The following is a 19,074-nucleotide window of genomic DNA, read 5'->3' on the forward strand; positions in this document are numbered from 1 at the left end:
TGCCCTTTCAATAAGCACATCTGTTATTGTAAGATACATCATGCAGTTAAAGTTGAGTCACATCACTGAACTTGTATATTTGTGAACAGTTGAGGGCTGAGGAGGCAGAAACCACAAAATTAAGTGGAGCTTTGGCAGTAATTTCCTGCTAGATACAGCAACATGTGCCTTTTCATGTTCTTCCATCCCATGTTCAACCTTCACCTTAAGAAACCATTTGCCAAGACAACCACACACTCATTTCAATCCCAGCCATGCTGGTAAATGGATGCTACATTAGCACCAAGGTAGAGAGAGCTTCCTGTGGGCTCATCTGTAATCCGTAATTACATGAAAAGATCTTCAAATGCTGTTCCTCAATAAAAGACCTTTTCTTAGGGATGGTTCCAATAAGGAATACAGATGCAGAATTTCTTTGCCAGTGTCCTGAGCCAACCTCTCGCCGCTGGTTAAAAACAGTGCTTAAAATAACACCCATCCTCTTCGCTACCGTATCTCAAGCTGCTCCACAAAAGAAATCACCTAAAATATCTGTGTTTTTAAATGAGGAAAGTGGGAGTGAAGCACTTCAAATGATAACCGTCCCCTATTTACACAGAGAAGAAGTGGCAGACTTGGCAAGAGGACCTAAGCTTTGAAAGTTCAAACCCACTGACTCTTCAAGTACATTTCTTCCCATTTTGAATACTTCTGGCATGCATTCAAACTAGTGAACAAGTTAAGTTCTTTATCCATTGCAATCACCAGCTTCTCACGATCAGACAGTACCTAAAGTTACCGCCTCATTAAAATATTTTAAAGAAAAAGAATGTTTATTTCTATTTGAAAACTACAAAATATGAACAAATTTTTTCTCTGAAGTTTTGCTAAACAAATTACCATTAATTTCCCATGTTCATCAATACCAAATTTGAGCAAAGATCAGTTTATTTTACTAATGCTCTTTAAGGAGAACAGAGTTATCTTACGGAGAACCACAGCTCCATTGTGGTGTGTCAGCTGGCAATGCCATTTTAAACAAGAAACTATTAACAGGTGCTTAACTATTGGTTACTCTTCCACACAAATGGTAGCACATACACACACAAATCGCTATCTTCACCTAGAGATTCTAGACAATGCTCATGCAACCTGCATCCATTCATGCAACAGAAGTTTCTTCCACTAGTTTCTAAATCTAGATTGTCCTTAATGGAAAGAAATGCAGAGAACAAGAAATTTCTTCGACACATAAGTGGGAAAGATAAATATCAAGTGTCACCGCTTGTCAATAGTAAGTTTTCATTCACACTGATATCCAGACTCACTCTATTGAAGTTCAGTACGTAAAGGAATTATTGTGAGAAGAAACAATGGTGACTCTTCCCCCAGACCACTGTCTCCACCAAACAACAACAAAAATCAATAAAATGATTTTTAAGACAGTTTAACATGAAAATATTTCAAATTCCAGAAGCAAAGCGCAAATTCATTTAGATTTATCACGACTCCTTTTATAATCATGCCCATCATCTCCCTGGTAACCAAATTTAAAAAACATGCAAAAGCAAAAGGACTGGAGCACCTCCCGTATGAAGACAGGCTGAGAAAGTTGGGGCTGTTCATCCTGGGGAAGAGAAGGCTGAGTGGAGACCTCATAGCAGCCTTCCAGTATCTGAAGGGGGCCTATAAGGATGCTTGGGAGGGACTCTTCATTAGGAACTGCAGTGACAGGACAAGGGGTAACGGGTTCAAACTTAAACAGGGGAAGTTTAGATTGGATATAAGGAGGAAATTCTTCACTGTGAGGGTGGTGAGGCAGTGGCATGGGTTGCCCAAGGAAGTTGTGAATGCTCCATCCCTGGCAGTGTTCAAGGCCAGGTTGGACAGAGCCTTGGGTGACACGGTTTAGTGTGAGGTGTCTGTGCCCATGGCAGGGGGGTTGGAACTAGATGACCTTAAGGTCCTTTCCAACCCTAACTATTCTATGATTCTTTGAAATACAAAATCACCAACATTTTCATTGCAGTAATACTATTACCATTCTGAGGTGGGAGTCAACTGTGTCATACAGTCTGGGGAAGTACTATGCTTTATTTATTAGGATTAATGGTATTTGTATTAATTTGTATTTTTTTCAGGTAGACTGACTTCAGAATATAAACTACAACTGATTAAGCATTAAAATATTATTACAATACATGCAAAACTACTACATTTCAAAGCTGCGTTGAGCTCCTTATGTAAGCTCATAATATATACTAAACACAGCTCACCAAAAGCTAAATAAGCTTAAACTCTGCTCTTATGAATTACCATTCACTCTGTTTTCTGAACATAGTCTGAAGACCTTTGGTCTATGCCCTTCATTCCTGCAATGAATGCATTAATTAATTAATCCATTAATGCAATAATTTTACAAGTATCATCTGAGGAACAAACCCCTTTTCAGTTAGGCCCACCTAGATCATGTTCTTCCACTGAATTTAGGCTTAACTTTTATAGAGTATCCACATGTACTATACTTCCTTGCCATGACAGTAGAGGAGTTATGCTCCCTTTCTGCTTTCAATTAACCTTTCTTCTCCTGAAACCCTTCCTGAAAATCCAGCAGACTCTCAGTGCTGCATGCACTCAAAGTCCACCTCAGAAGACAGGAGGAAAAAGTGTCTCATCCACAGTGTCTTTGGGTAGATAGTTTTTTTTATTTACTACATGAGCAAACCCTTCAAAGCCCCTCCATATCCAGATCTCCTTGTTGCACCATTCTCTAGCTTTCTTCTCACGAAACCTTTGCCTACTTTTGTGCATTTCTGAGCCATGTTGCAATGCCCAGGGACAAGACTATCACTGGGTTAAAAAAGAAAGGCCAGGCCATGGATGGAGGGATGATATAAAGACTCCAACACTATGAACATGCAGGAGCAGAAAGAGCACATGGCTGCAGGGATCTTTTGGGACAGGGCCCCTGGGACAAGAAACAATCACATAATGTCAACCAGCTGAAAGGTGGCACCTCCATTTAGCAACTCCCTGCAGCCCTCTCCTCTGTCTCCTTCCTCAGCTCTCGCCCCATCCCCTAGTTCTGACTCTGCTCCCAAGTGCTCTGACCTGCTTCGCTACTTCTCAGCTTCATCCCAAAGCTGGTCCCAGGCCCTCCTCTCCCTCGCTCCTTTCCCCTCAGGCTGTATTCGCTTCACTGCACCCAAGGATTTTGGCCTCCATCTTCAGTACTCTCCAGATTTTTTTCCTCTGAACATGTTGCCATTTTCCTCCTCACCTCCACTGGTGATCTGCAAGGTTTCCACCATCAGAGGGGCACAGATGTGTACCCTGGAGAGTACTGTGTCCAAGGGTCAGCAGGGCAGAGCAAAGCACAAGCCTGAGAGATCTGAACTCACAGACGGTGAAGAAATTTTAACCTCATTTTTTTCCCCATCCTTCTTTAAAATTGACTGTCAAGGACTGCTGAACAAGAGGCATGAAGTACACTGACCCTCCTTCCACAAGACAAGTTCATTTCTTATTTCTAGTCTTTCAGAATCTCTTCGGGCACAAGAGGGAAAATACCACTTTTGCAATGAAAGGGACTGCACAAATGAAAAGAGCACCCAACCCTCCAAGGAAGAATGTTGCCTGCTTGAACAGGGTACAGGACCAGGGCACTGGTACCCTGTAATTCAATTGTCATCTCTTTACTTGTGATTTGTGCCCCTGTTTCTGCAACTTCCCAAGTTACAGATGGCAATGCTCTCCTACATCGGCGCTCACAAACAAGTAGTATTTTGTAGCTATATTTAGTAAAGCTGTGCTGTAGTGACAGTTCATTCGACTATGCTCACCACAACTGCTACTGTTTGCGTTATACCCTTCATTTTCTCTGAAAATTTACTGTATTTTTCTCTTTCCTTCAACGCTGTTGGATTTCTTCCTCTTTACAAAGACGATGGGGCAAAGCCGGGGGAGGCAGGTCAGAGCAACATAAACATATCACATACGCTCACCACAGGCAAGATGGGTACTCTAGGTAATAGAGAGCCCCTTGGGAATACTCGGCATTGTACAAGACATTTTGAGGAGTAAGAAATGCATGTAAATTGAAGTCATTCCCATTTCCTGGCCCCTCCACGGGTCATCTCCACTCATTTACATGTCACGTTCTAGACTGATCATGGAATCACACCTTAAAACGCAAATAATTAAAAGGCACGCTGTAGGTTATCACCAAAATACTGACTTGCAGCGTTTGGTTGAGGGGGAGGTCACTGAATGTGAAAATAATTCCACATGAAAAATATCTGTACGTTGCCATCCTTCTTTAAAGCATTTACACTTCAAAAGCTGAGTGGTTAGAAATGCTGGTACCACAGACAAATAAGGTGCTGTGCTACTTTCATGAAAGTAAAATGCTTGAAGTCAATACAGTATAGAAGTTTTGCTTTCAACTGAAGTATATATTAGCTGATCTCTTATCACTTCCTGAACACAAACATGGCCAGTCCTGGTGACTGTTACCACGATATATGAAGTAAACTTATTCAAGCAAAAGATAACTGCATTATGCAGGGAAAAAAAAACTAAACAAAACCCAAGATAAATTTCCCCAAATCTTTCCTTTCTCCTGGGGGATGCCAGCACCTCTCACTGATCTCAGTCCTTCTGGACACAGCACAGGTGAAAAGCTAATGATTAAACCAGGGACTACAATAACGTTTGGTGCAGTGAAAACTCAATTTCACGTTCAGTCATCTCAAAGCCTGACTGATGGTTTTCACTACACATGCATGTTTCAAAATGAAATTTCGGGCTGGGACTTTGAATTAGTTTAAGGCACTTATAGAAAAATCTGCTATGGGAAATAATGCAACCAATAACTCCTTTCCAACACAGACTAACACAGAGCTTGCTGGTGAGTGCCTTTTCTTCTCATGATTTTCTGCCCTCTAAAGATTCAATTTTCTGTACAACTTGTTTATTGCTGATGACTCAAATTCAGTGTCAGCATCTTGGCAAGAGGGATTTGAATGAAACAAAGCTCCTCATAAAGAGAACTGTGACTCATTTACTTCTCCCACTCATGATGCAGACAGTCGCCCTGTCTGGTCTCCCAAAATATGCCAAGAGACAAAGGATTTCATTTCGGAGGGTGCAAGTACAGAGATATCAAAACTGCACAAATATATCTCATGTAACACGTACATGAACACAAAAATACATACTGGGAGCTGTCTTCTTTTCCAATGTCTTTTAAAAAAAAACTGTTTAACCGCATCAGCAGCTTAGAAAACTACTCAGAACCAGGATGAAGAAACAAATGGTAAACTATGGCACTGGGCAGAAAAATTAACAGAATCCCACGCTCACTGCAAACAGTACCATAAATAACAGTACTGCTCAAGTGTCTTTACGGGGAGTACACTGTAGCTGAAAGGTTTTAACAATAATTTTACCCACATATAGCTGAATTCTTCTTTTTCCCCAAGGATACATTTTGTTCCTGTATGTTGCAAGCAAAGTAGAAAATGGCTGAATTTCAGTGACAGATAAGGAAGAGCGCTCCATGTGTATTTTACAGCTTGTGTTTTTTTAAATGGTTTCTAATTCAGGAAAAAATATTTAATCAGATTCTGCTATTAACAGATGAGGTAAACTATATTCACACTGCTAAAGTAACAGATACAAGGTCTTCTGCATTTTGAAAGTATTCCTGTTCAAAATACTTTCTTCCCATTCTTTTCATGGACAAGTTAAGAATCTGTTGCATAATCTGTGAATTTCTTAGTTTTAATTAAAATTCGACATTTTTAAACAACTGAGTAGTAAATCATTTCACATAGAAGACATTTTTCAGAATCTCCACCTTGAATCCCAGAAGACCCCTTAATGAGTTTCCCCACTTACTTTCTGCTCCCAAAGTCTTCAGCACATTTTTCCAATACCCAAAATACTCCTGGGCTTCAAATGAAGGAAGAAAGTACAAAACCCTCTCCCCAAAGAGCCCCGAAACACCTAATTTAAGCCAATGAAAACAATCCTGGGGATTTTCTGACTCAGACGTTCTACCGTTTGGCTGAGCTGAGCACCAGGGGCGGCTGCCAGCGGCGTGGTGACAGGCCAGAAGCGAGGCATGCTGCTGGGGACCCCAGTCCTTTGAAGCCGGAGAACTGTGTGGTCCTCGTGCATCCCAGCGCTACCCCAGAACGGAGTATTTGTGTGACACTACTTTTATGGCCTGGATTATTGTAAAGTAAACAGAGACTGGTTGAACAGTGAAGGTTTCCATTCTCAGTGTCGAGAGTTTATTTCATTATTTAAAGCCTTAACGAACACTTTATATAATGAAAGCAATCGTTGCCATTTTTGGAATTTTATGGCTGTTAGGACCCTTCATAATGTTGTTTTCCTTTCTTTATTGCTTTATAAGGCTTATAGGGCACCCTTGAAGTGTATATCCTTTTTGCAGCTGCTGGAAGCTCATCTTTCATCTCTCCACTCGCTTTCTTGTTTCCTATGAGGCATTTGCCTGTTCTAGTTATTCTCCCTGTCTCAAACACAAACCGTGCAGAGTCAGATCTTGCTCAAGATAAAAATAAAATACAATTCTGATAAGTATGCCTAAGGAAACATTCCTGATGAATGTTATTTAATAGACAGGCTTTATATTTCAAGTCAGAAATGCTCCCTAAAGAAAGATAATTACAGCCTTAATTCCACTTAGCACTATTTAGAATTTACAGTTCAGAGGGAATCAGACTTATTTCCATAAACGCTCCGCTGTGCTGGGTACTGCACATTTGTGTCTTGATTCTTCCCCAGCCCTGAAAATGTCTTGGAAAAAAACCCCAAACGAGTAGAGGAGGAGGAGGAGAAATCCTAAAGGAGGAACATATAATAGATGCATGAAATGAAATCAAAAAGATATTATCAAAACCAGGCTGTAAACATATTTGCTCCTCTGGGCACAAAAATAGACCCAGGTTTCCAAAAGGAAAAAATCTGCAATATTTAAGCAAGATGATAAAATTGGTTAATAGGAAACTTCTTATTTTGCCACTTCTCCGGGAAGCAGACTATGAAAGCAACTCTCCTGCTTGTGACCTTGTGCTTTTAATTATTTAATTTTTAACTCCTACAAATCCTGCAAATCTTCCATAAAGCAAGAGATGTCTAAATCTGTCATCCACAATTTTGCTTCCAGTATTTTGACGCCCTATAGAGCTCTTCCCAAATTTCAATTCAGAACAGAAATCTGGAACTCCTATTTTCATATGCTGGGGAAAAAAAAAAATAAATAAAAGAATGGCTTTTACCTGATATATTGCAACTTTCTCCCTCTTGCTTGGGTTCACCATAAAGCTTTTGTTTGAGATGAGTTATGCCAGTCAATAATAGAAGTGTTTCAGCACAACCTAGAATACTGTTATTTTACCCTAATGTGGGTTAAAGGCATTACATTGATTTAAAAATTAGGTATTTAGAGAAGCTGTACCACAGTATTAGAATGCCAGAATGCCCAAATCTCTTCCCACAGTTTTTGCAAAAATAGAACATCTTCTATGCAAAAAAAAAAACACAAACAAAAAAAAACAAAACAAAAAAAAACAACACAAAACCCTTCATGCAAATGCAAATTTCCACATATTTCGACAGCTGCATGCAAATGGAAAAGCCCAGATTTCTTAACTACCATGGGGAAACTGAAGCAGGAATACTCCTTTTCACACAATCAGAAGACCACTAATGGTTGTGGAAGACTATTGAGGAGTTGTAAGTAGTTGTGAGCAGGGAGATGAATTACCATAATGACTGTGCTAAGTGACCATAATGTCTTTAAAAATGTATCACTTGGGAGATCATCAGGCTCAATAATCTGGGGTACCATTTTAGTATACAATGTTTTGTTATGTGGCACATGATTTTGAAGAATGAAAAAAGAAGAATCTGTTATGAAGGGAACGTAAGTGCCTTCCATGACAATATCCACATTTTCCTCTGGAAAAGATAGTGTGTAACTTACTAAGTCCAGTTACTAAGTTGCTTCCTATAACTTTCAATTCAACCCCTCAATCACAAACTCTGTCACCATCGTTCACGCACCATAAACCCCTATTGCCTATGAACACCCGCTATACCCCATCATCTGCTTTCATATTTCCAACAGTTAAGACACAATCTTATCAAAACCTTGGAGTGCCCAACCGTAACTAATGTGAACCATGTTATAGGATGCTCGAGGAAGCCTCCAGACATCTGCAAGTTCTGATGAGCAATTCTCCCAACAACCTAACCCACAGCCCCGTTAGCTCCACTGCAGTGCCCAGTAACTCAGTTTTCTTTTTTCAAGCTTCCAAACAACAGTAAAGTAACTTAAGTTTCTTTTGAAAAAGAATCTAAAGTATAGAAACTTATCTATTTTAAAAGCATACAGAGGGGAATGACCCTCAGCCCAACATCCTGCTATGCAAGCACAGCAGACCACAGTGAAAACCGTTTCTCTGAGTGATAAGCGCTCCAGCAACACTACTGTTGCTTACCTCTTCTCTATCTCAACAGATTTGTAACTATTCTGTGCAAAATGGAACTACTTAGAATCCCCTTCTTAGAATGCCTGCTGAAAGGTGGTTATCGATGGTTTTACTTAAAAGGTGAGATGAGTTTAGTTTTACATGCTCTAACACATGCATTAAAGGGAGGCAGCTTGTCCAGCTGGAGATGGTCCAAAGCATAGGATAAGTCACCTAAATTTCCAAAACCACACCTCTTTCTACAGTATTTCTTCTTGGCTTTCAATTATGTTCATGCTAAGATGGCTGTGATGGACCAGAGTGCTATTTTACCTGGGAACATAGGTTTCACTAAGCAGAAGAGCGCTTACAACTTAAACACAGCAAGAGTGAGCATTCACGTGTATTTTATAGATCCACTCTATGGATCTATTTTACTACAGATTCTATGGATCTATGTGTTCTGACCTATATCCCACAGTCCAAACAATCCAAAATATGTACAAAATTATGTTACGCTTCTCCTATCTCTCACACAATTGAAAAGTAATTCTGGTATGACTGCTAGGCACAGAAAACACCACACTCAAGGATTTCTGAACTGTAATACCATAGTACATATATACTGATCTATCTTTCTGAAGAAAGCAGTTTATAATTTTGTGCCTCAGAACTTCACTTCAACACAGCATTAGACACCAGCTCCAAACCAGGTCATCTGAATTACTCTTTCCTTCCCACTGCAGGTCAGTGGTGAACTGCTGACCATTGTGACAGAACACGGAAGCTGCACACAGAATCAACAGAGAAACCTGAAAGCGATGCCTTCACTGAAGAAGTGTTGCGGAAGGAAGGACTATACTTTTATGCATAAACCTCACTGCTCACTTTCACCTGAGGAAAAAACTGACCTCCCATTTTACCAGTCTTATCCTTCAGGAGGGCTTAGAAATATGTCAGGCAGGTACATGGCAACTTCTGGGTCACTGAGCCCCCTGCATTGCAGGAAAGGATGGCAAACCCTTTCAGAAAATGATTTAGCTCCATCTGGAACCCAGTTCAGCTAGACTCCTTTGCATTACAAACTGTTGTAGCATTCTCTTTATCTATTTTACAATTTTTCCACTGATCTGCATCTTTTCATTTCTCTTCTTGAAATAACTGTTTTCTATTTAACCCTGTACCACAGGCTTTCCTTGCCTACAGGCAGGCAAACTTAAATTGTCTAAAAATGAGAGCTTCCTTAACAAAGCAATAGATCAGCCCTGTCTCATACAACCTACCTTATCAAAGGCAATTCAGGTTGTATTTTACCAAGTTTTCCACTTACCCCCTTTCTTTCACTATATTTCCTTCATAATGCACCTGAAGTATCTCACTCCATTAAAATTAGACATGTCTCAGATCACCTTTTCTTCCCATTCCTAATCATCATTACTAGTCACTACTCTTAAATCTCATAATGCCACTTATTGTTTGAGAATTACAAATTCTTACCACTCGACTTTCCCACACCAGTGTTTTTGCTTTTCATATGCTGGCGCTGATATTATCTAGTTATCTACCTCAGCAAATTAAACTGAAGTTTTTTTCTATTGTTATTCAAATAAAATAACCACTATCCAAACTGTTTTTAAAAAGATAAAGGCTTCTCAAACTGCAACACTCTTGGAAGTACTTCATCTTCCTACTAACCTGACATGACTAAACAGTCACTGCAATTTATCTGCAATTCAAAGAAAACCCAGTTCAGATTTTTAACCAAATCTGGGCCTCAAAACTAAGGAAGATGAAAAGGTTGATCTATCTCCAACTATAAATATTCGAATACACCTGCCCTGGTAACACAAGAGTAGATGAAATCTGCCTCTGGTCCCAAGAAATCAAAAAAATTAATCCTTATTTTACAGCCTGCAAACACAATTTAGGCTGATATTTTAAAATACATTTTGCTGACAGCTTATTTGATCCAACAGGCAGATACAATAAAATGAACAGCTATTTAAAGGCATTTGCAATACATGCACTGCAATACATGTTAATAAGGTACCCAGATCACTTCACCTTTTCTATGTAGAAAACTACATTTGAAAACTGTTGTGAGCATAATTTCTGCATGAACCAAAGTACTGAAATTCAGCTCTTAAAAGAAATAACCTAAAATGTATTCATGGTATTTTCCTACTTTGTTCCAGAAGGACCTCAAACAGCAAGATGAATTAACATCATCTGGTTACTCAACTTGATTCCAGCCGTGTTACTAAAAGAACAGAAAAGACTAAACGAAGCTTGCTGTTCTCCTGTTATGTGGACAAAGTGATTATGAAGTACTGAAAATATGCACCCCTTGAGTCAAAGACTTCTATTACCCAAAGGTTGACTCAGATCCTGCTCTCTTAAGCCTGCAAAACAACTTGAAAGGAAAAATCGTTGCATACCTTCAATTACCTCAAAACACAATCAATGTCCCTGTTCTCCACAGCTTTCACGGTATTTGACAATTCCACTTTTTCCAGCTGTAGTACCTCTGAAGGCTCTTAAAGGTCCATGCCATTATTATAGACCTAATGTGACAGCTCATACTGATGTTAGCACACAGCAGCTGTTCTCATAGGAGGCATTATCCTCCAGCGCCTGTGAAATATGGCACTTGGAAATCTGCAAGTTTCTGCTTGGTTCCAGGCTTACACTTCTGTGCAGCTGGAAAATCAGATATCCACACTCTCATCCTTCTTATTTTTCTCCATTTCCAGCTTATAGCTACTCTTGATCAAGATAGAGAAATTTGCTGCAATAAGGCAGATGTGCAAATATCTTCTTTTCTTCCTCAGTTCTGAGTTTGTGATTTATTTCATATGTTAATGAAGTTATTCTGTGATTTCTGCAGCCTCTTCCCTCAGACTTCCAAAATAATAAAGTATTTCAACCCCAAAAGAAGCCACTGCTTTCACATCTTTGTCACATTCTTTCATGCAATACAGAGTTCTTTTAAAAAGGAAGCTGGTATTAAATCGTAGCTATACCTAATAAAATTAAAAGCAAGCAAGCTTTTACTGACTAGTGTTCATTTTAATCTGTACTAGAAGCCAAACGTAGAAATGCCTTTTAACAGGCAGACAAAGGTCATTTCCCATGAGGATAAAGTTCAGCCCTTGGGTTTGGCTTTCACAGAAAGGGCTGGTGGTTTGGAAGCAGAAGATTTTAGGAAAGTCCATGAATGCATATTTGTATCAATACATCAAAATGGATACTGTTCTGTTCTTGTTCTTCAACTGTCACAAGCTGACAAGGTAGCTAATTATTACCACAAGTGTTTCTTAATTCACTGATTTGCAGGAATTCCCATTGTGGCTTACTCAATTTTGTGAACCAGTAGGTAAATCAGTAAATATGCCAGCCTGAGGACCAAAGGAACACCAATAACATACCTTACACAAGCCATCAGTCCATTTGTTTTTACAGTTGCAATACAGCTATACTTTAGAAGTGCCAATAAAGATTACCTAACAGGCAGAAAAGGAACAAGAGACTTCATTTAGCACTCTGTTATTAAGCCCTAGCTGGGAAACAGGATGAGCAGCGCCTGGGAAGGTAGGCATTTTTTTAAGAAATTAAGAACGCAAGAATTACAACCTCTTGCAAATACACACAAAATACTGACTTTTCAGCGTTACTCAGATAGCACATACCCATAGACTGGTATGGACAGAAATGAGTGGGATCAACATGCACAATTCAGGTATCAGCCTTCAAACTTGTACACTAAAATCCAAGTTCCTCAGTCCTGCAGTTGTATCTTCAAGCATCTTTTTGAACCCCAAATGCTGCTGACCCAAGTGCCTAGCACGTGTAGACAGCTGCCTAGTTAAACCTGACAAAGTCACAGATGAAGTATCAGCTGAAGTTGTACCCTCCTTTCCTGCTATACACAAGCAGATCCATACATCCAAACAGAAGTAATGCTTAAGAAATAACTCAATAATCACAGAACCACAGAATCATTGAACAGTTTGGGTTGGAAGAGACCTTAAAGATCATCTGGTTCCAACCCCCCTAACATGGGCAGTAATACCTTCCACTACACCAGGTTGCTCCAACCAGCCCCATTCAACCTGGTCTTGAACACTTCTGGCATAGGGCAACTACAACTTCTCCAGGCAGCCTATGCCAGTGCCTCACCACCCTCACTTTAAAGAATTTCTTCCCTATACCTAATCTAAATCCCCCCTGTCAGTTTAAAGCCATTCCCCCTTGCCCTACCACTACATGTCCTAGTAAAAAGTCCCTCTCCAGCTTTCTTTGTAGGCTAGGTAAAAGCTATGCTTGTTTTCCTCTGGATTTTTATTCTCCATACTCAGTATTTTATCCATTATTCTTCTTTCCAGTGGACTCTGATGCTGTCAGGCTGTGTCAGAATCACATTTTCAGTGATCTTCATTCTTTTCTTCCTTTTTATGGGCATCTGCATCCAGGTGGACACATGCACATCCACGCACTACTTGAGCACTGGGCGGCCACACTCAGAACTGATGACCCTAGAGCTGCATTGCAAAGGTCTTTTCATCCCATTTCCTGCTTAATGCTCACAAGACTTATCATCTTTTTTTTTTTTAATTTACTTTTACTAATCGTGTGCAAGCTCAGATATTGCTCACCCTAACATCCTCAGGGATCAGCTGCTGTCCTGCCAAGCCTTTCCACAGCCAAGGCTGCTATCAGACCTCAGAACTGTTCCCTCCTGCACACTCTGGAACTTTCACTGCCTGACCCCATAGGAAAGCCTCACTGCTTTCATTTGATGTCACCACCACTGTATGATTTCTTATCATGGTAGCACTGCAAAGCCTATCTATCTCCCCATCTGAACATCTCCGTTTTCACTGCAATCTTCATCTTTCTAATTCAAACATGGACAGCACAACCAGAATCAGATGCTTTCATTAACTAAAAGGTGATTCCCACCATATTTATACAACTAAATTAGTGAGAAGCATCTGAAAACCTGTATGTAGTTAACATGACAAGGTACAGCACCTTTGTGTCTTTCAGAAAACAAATAATGGCTTTTTTGCCACTTGTCAAGTAACAGCAAGCTTTGGATGTCTGAAGAGGGAGCTATGGCTGGAAGAGCACAAGAAACACAGGAATGATAACAGTGGATCCCAAACAGTGCCAGAAACTGAGAAATGGTCACACCGGATCCCCTCCAATGCTCCTTCATGTGTCCTAGCACTTAGAGTCACTAAGAGGACAAAGTAATGTAGAAAGATTGAAACAGAATAAGTAAATAATCTATCCTCCTTCTCCTCACAGTGGAGGATCAAAAGCTTTTAGAGACTCACCTAAACCTCAGAACAAGACACTGCAAAAACCTTCTGGGATTTGCTGCTACAGCTCAAAGTACCTTTTGCTGCTCAAATAAAACTTGAATCCCATTTTGAATCTTGCTGAAGTCTTGGCCTCAATAACGTTCAATGAAGAATTAATTCCACAGTGTAATTACACTCAATGTGAATCTGCCAACTTTTTCGTTAATTAAATATCCCCCTACCCTCTGCCATAAAAAGTTCATGACATACCTTCTCTGCAGCATTCATTATTTGACACCCTTTTGTCAGTTCCTCCTCATCTGGCTCCTTGCAACATAATTCATTCCAGATTTTCAACACACTTCAGATACAGATTTTTTTTCCATGCTGTTCATCATTCTCATCCCACTATGACAGCAAGAGGCCAGTTCTCCCGTGGGTAAGGCAAGGCAGTGGGTAGCACCCAGCAACATGCTCCAGCCCAGGGTCTCCTACTGCTTCCTGTTCATGGCTCTCAAACACCAGCCTTGCACAGAGCTGGCCGTGTACCCCAACTACTGATGCCCTTGCTCACGTCTCTCTTCTGATCTGTTTCTATCTAAAAATCTCTGAATACAAACCTTACCCTAGAGTGAGTTTTTACAATATAATACCAGCTCCCAAAAATGGGGATTAGCTACATTTAACTGAGAAAACTTGACACATCTGATTTTATAGTAGTGTTAAGACTGTGGCAGTACAGGGCCAGAGGTTTAAAAGAAGAATAAAAAAAATATTCATCCCGATACACAGATCCCACACAGAACATGTTTGGAGTACTTCACACATCTGAATAAAAACATCCCTTAAAATGTATAATATTATATGTATTATTTAATTCTATATTACATATACTTCTATACATATAAGAACTTTCTTTATGATGCTCGTGATTTTAACACCTTCAATCATTATCTTGTCATTAGGGCTGAGTTTTTCGGTTGGTTGATTGGTTGGTTGGTTGGTTGGCTGGTTGGCTGGTTGGGGTTTTTCTGCTTCATACTTCCCCCTCTGTTTTCCTTGGCTGGCTGGTTCTGACTTTGAAGGCTTCTGATGCAAAAAACCACTTTTTCTTTAGGACAGCACAACTTCTTTGGTTCTTTTCAGTCAAATATTATGCTAACCCCAAAATGCTCTCTGAATTGAAGCATAACGGTTTGAATATCCACTTCAGTCTAAGCCTATCTCATTTAAAAACACAAAACCAGACGAATAAGAGGGTTGAAGAGACTGCAAAAATAAAGACATATTTTTGCTTCCTCAAAGTTAGAAACACCACTTAGGTAATAGTTTTGTGTTAGGATTCTGTTCCAAATCTTTCAACAAAAAATAACATTGCAGGCACCACACTCCTACTAATCACAAAATTCTTAGGGTTGGAAGGGACCTCTGGACATGATCTAGTCCAAACCCCCTGCCAAGGCAGGGCCACCTAGAGCAGGTTACGCAGGAACACATCCAATTTCTCTCCAAAAAGTGATTAATGTAGTGGTTAATACATAAATATTTCTCAGTATCTTCTTATCCTGTGGTTTCAAATCTCCTAAGCACATAGAGTTTCCTTTATTTCTCTGAAATGCAATACATATATATATATATAAAAAGTATATAACACAGGGCGCCTGAAACTAGAAAGACTCAAGAGCTGAAACTAGAGAAAGCAATGTAGCAGACCAGAACAGAACAAGAGCACGTCTTCTCCCCAGTGACTATCAGTTTATTTCTTATTTAAGAAGCTGGAAGGAGCAAGCCCAGAACAGTTTCCATTTAAATCTAAAAAGCAACGCAGCCAAGCCTCTACACCCAAAATATTTGCTGATTTCTTTAGACGTGGCTACTCCCGTACAAGAGTTCTGCATGAATACAGGATTACTGAAAAAAAAAAAACAACCTAATGCAGATGTTTTATTAGTGAGCACCATTGTGAAATTAGTGCCCATCTCAGTAAACTGGAAGAACAAATTCCCCAAATCTCTAAAGTCCTTCATTTTTTAACTTGCATTTACACTGGTATTTAAGTATTTGTCTTATGTAAAGGTTTCTGAGGCTCCTTTTGCACAAAACTATGCTACAACATAAAATCACTAATACTTTGGACTCGAAAATGCTGAAAAGGCTTGAAATATCAAGGGGATAGTAAAGCTGCAGCTGGGACTGTGATTACGTGTACATGCACTCATGTCCAGGTAAGACTGGCTAATGCCCTGGAAAATGTGGCTGAATTCAGGAGTGACTCTGTAGGTATTTTCATTACCACTGGGCCACTGCTGGCAAGAGTTGACTAAGGGAAGGAGCATGAACAACAGGGGTACAAGTCTAAATGAAATATATATATAGAGAGAGAGAGAGTGTGAGAGAGAGACTACGATGTTTTTATTAGGTTAAGTTCCCACCTGCCAAAAGAGCTTCTGTAAAGCTAACATCTCCTGGGAACAAATACTGAAATGTCTGTCTGTTAAAGTGTATCATTTTACAAACCCCAGACTCTGACTGCTTCAGACCAAGAAATGATCGTGGTTTAGTGCCCACCTATTCTGTAGTTCCAGGTGCACTGTCAAAGCCACATTCAGCCACACAAAGACTGGAAGAGCACTTTTCTCTGCAGCTTCGAAGTACCACCGTACTATAAATAATACATAATAACAAACAGCACATTTGTACCTCCTCTATAAAAAAAAACACCTGCCCCAGGTTGTATAGATCAGGCTGTGTATACATTTTTGCTCTTTAACCTCTGCAAGCTATATGTCAAAGAGCCCCTTTAAAAATCACAAGTTTTTGCGAAGTCAGGCACTGCATAATGACTTATTTCAGAGGTTACACTCTGCATACATATGTATGAAGATGGAACAGAAAAAAAACAAGCTCAGCTTACTTGTCTTTCTGTCACCTAATCAAAAAGGTGACTGGATTCATTTTTGTGATATCAATGAAGTCACCGCAGTGCAATCTCAATTTTTCCTCCATGAGACAGATGACACCTTCGCCATGGACTCAACGCAATGAAAGACAAGCTTTTTTTCAGATACACCCAGGCCATGGTTCACTTCTGCTTGTGTACATAAGGAACACCAGATGTATTGCAGTAGCGTTCACTCTCTTTCCACTCTATCAAGAGGCTTACTTAATTTCTGTCTATTATAAGCACAGGAGATTGGAAGGACACCAGCCAGGGCAAGAGGTGAGATATGAAGGATGCTATGCATGATTAGAGGGAGATACAGCAAGGTATTTTTCACTTCCCAAGGGAAATCACTGCCCTAATGCAGCCAGAATATTTAATGCTACATGTGAAGATTTCAGGGTGGGACACAGGCCTTAGAGAAAATGTATAAAACCCAAACACGCATCCCTGAAATTCAATTTGATAATTTTGCTGACCACAGAGTATCATATATCTGTCCCAAGACTAACTACCGCCTTCCCTCCTACAAAACGTTGTTTAATACTTTCCTTGCAGTTTTATGAGTTCCCTTTCCTGTAAGAGTCAATTCAATGCAATTTCTTGAGAACTACACCAGAATGCACCCACAACTTTACAGAGTTCTTCTCTTCTTGACCTTATCGCTTTGTTCTACAGAAAATGGCACTGCTTGCTTTTATCCCAGAATTTGCCAAGTCACTACTGGAGCCTCCCCCAGGTCGCAGCGATGTTATTACTACAGATTACACAGGAGCTGGACATCCACATCCAAACCTGCAGGCTTTCAACCAGGAGGTTTCCACACGAAACTGAACCTCAGTGGCCTGACTGCCTTGTGACCCCTTTTCCCCTTCACCTGTCCTCCTGAAACAGGAAGCCTGGCAGTTCTCTCTCCCCTCCTGCAGCAACTGCAGGGAATGGATAATCTTCAGAGATGGGTTCACCAGGTATTCACGCAGTGTGTTTGCACAGTTTCCAGCATAGCTAACTGGTATATCCTAGAAAGACCCTCAGATAAGCAGGCTACTTACTTATCTGGATCCCCCACCCTCACAGAATTAACAGAATCTGGTAAAACTTCAGCGGCAGCCTCCTGCAAAGCTGCATTGGCTATCTAAGTGGGAAGTAATATAATATGGGCATATGTATACATATATTCCATTATATACTTTCTATTAAAAGTATTTAAATAGATAATAATAAATTAATAGATTATTCATAAATGATGGAACTCAGCAAAATAACAATGGAAAGTCTGTTACAGTTGTTAGTCATTGAGGAAGGATAAAATATAAATCTATAGTAAACTTAAAAATAGAACCAAACTACCTTATGTTCTAGAACAGTGAAAAAAGGGAGGATTATGGGGAACCTAGATCTAACCTTGGGATCCAAACAGCATTTAAACCACCTACTGCGTCTCCTTTTAACTTCAACCTTTCAGCTACAGGCAGATAACCTTCAGTCTACTCCTAGTACACTCCAGGCACTGCTGAGCTGGCCAATGTGAAAGACAAGAGCAGAACTCTGCTGCTGCTCCCTTCTTAAACCTAAAAGCAAGACACAGGACGAAGTCTTTGGCTCTTGCTGAGCAAAATGAGCTGCATGGGTAGAGATTTCAGGAGAGTAAAGGAGATGTATTGCAGCTCTGTGAACCTCAGCAAGCACCACTTTTGTTCATGAAAATTCAAGAGGTTGCAAAGCTTCAGTAACAATGTTACACTGGGTAATATGGAGGAGGGCTAATTTAGTATTACATTTCCTCTTCTTTCAGCCACAGCCTGTTTCTTCAAAGCAGCAGTCCCAGTATGGACTTGAAAAAAAAAAAAGCCTCTGAAAGCTCAGCTTTCTGTGTCTTGTGTAGTCACTTGCATCTGTAATTTGCTCTCACAGAAATAAATGCTAATGTGCCTGACAAATGTGACTTAATTTTGTGATGTGAATGGCTTTTCCTATGTAAATCTCTCTATGCAATTTGCATGTTATTCTTTTAAAAAAATAGAAACTACTACTGCATTCTAGTTCCAGTTCCAGAGTGAATACTGAGATTTATACTCCAAACTTTACCACAGCATGACACAAGAGAACTCCCTTAACTTCCCCTCCCACTTTTACTAACAATAGAAGTCTTTTGTCCACATTACACCCAGCATTTAAGATGGATGAAAAAAGATGGATGCACCTACTAAATGTGAAATAAAGTAAATGAAACACTAGACAGTGAAAATACATTTCCGCATACTTTCGAAACTCTTGGTCATAGGGGCAGAACTCTCTGACACATTACTCACCCCAATTTTATCCCATAAGAAGAAAAACA

The 19,074-nt window shown here is 39.9% G+C and overlaps 1 protein-coding gene across 4 annotated transcripts in view; it reads right to left on the bottom strand.

Moving 5' to 3' along the window:
• Positions 1–19,074, bottom strand: part of DIP2C (disco interacting protein 2 homolog C) — a 319,556-nt gene that overhangs the window by 149,968 nt on the left and 150,514 nt on the right. The gene's annotated exons all lie outside the window — the stretch shown is intronic.

This window comes from Pezoporus flaviventris, unplaced genomic scaffold (genome assembly GCF_033815535.1).
Source record: "Pezoporus flaviventris isolate CSIRO_AGI_PZ_B2104156 unplaced genomic scaffold, CSIRO_AGI_Pfla_v1 ptg000047l, whole genome shotgun sequence".
Taxonomy (NCBI): domain Eukaryota; kingdom Metazoa; phylum Chordata; class Aves; order Psittaciformes; family Psittacidae; genus Pezoporus; species Pezoporus flaviventris.